Source organism: Strigops habroptila, assembly GCF_004027225.2.
Source record: "Strigops habroptila isolate Jane chromosome 13 unlocalized genomic scaffold, bStrHab1.2.pri S16, whole genome shotgun sequence".
Lineage (NCBI taxonomy): Eukaryota > Metazoa > Chordata > Aves > Psittaciformes > Psittacidae > Strigops > Strigops habroptila.
The window spans coordinates 2,520,836-2,521,662 of NW_022651054.1; positions in this window are offsets into that span (position 1 = coordinate 2,520,836).

Below are 827 nucleotides of genomic sequence, written 5' to 3' on the forward strand. Positions count from 1 at the left end.
ATTTGCTGGGGCACCGCTGACGGAGGAGCAGGAGGTCCTCAGCTGATTTAGACAAGAGCATTTCACTGTGCCATGGCTGTCATCGGGAAAGGCAGGGAACAGACTTCACCAGGGAAAAGAGGGATCATTGCAAACATCCATCTGAAGGCCACTGAGGACGGGTACAAGATCGCAAGTGACAGGCAGGCACCACGGCAGTCGTGCAGCTGGATGTGGAACAGCCCTGGGGACAAGGTGGAAGCTGTAGAGATCAGAGAGCCCAAGTGATCTGCAAAGGCCACCAAGAACTCACAAGAGGAAAACCCCAACCTGTGGCTTTGTGCCCATCCCACTGCATCCAATCCCCACCTTGTCCTAGCATGGAAAATCAGTGGCTGGTACCTGTTCCCCTGCACATGGTCACGTCCCCCCACTGCTGGGGGGCCCACCTCACCTCCCAGAAGGTTTTCTGTCTGTTCCCCACAGCAGCCAGGCCTGGGGCTGTTCTCACTGCCACCAGTGATGCTGTGATGATTCTCACAAGCCAAGGCTTCCTGTACCACTGTAAAGCTGTGACACTACTCGCTGGAACGATGCCATGCCTTTGCTGGCTCTGCAGGGAGAGCGATCTCCTACCAGATCAACTGATAAGCCTCAGAAAGGGAAAACAACCGGTTTCCAGCCCCAGGAGCGTTTTCCAACATGCAGTACCGCTCACCCCCAGCGTGTGACCTTTGTCACCAGCTTCACAGGCACCCAGCACCCATTAGACACCGGCCCCACAGTCCCCATGGCACCCGGAGGGGCACGCAACACCTCCCCACTTGAAAGCAAACACAGAGATGCAG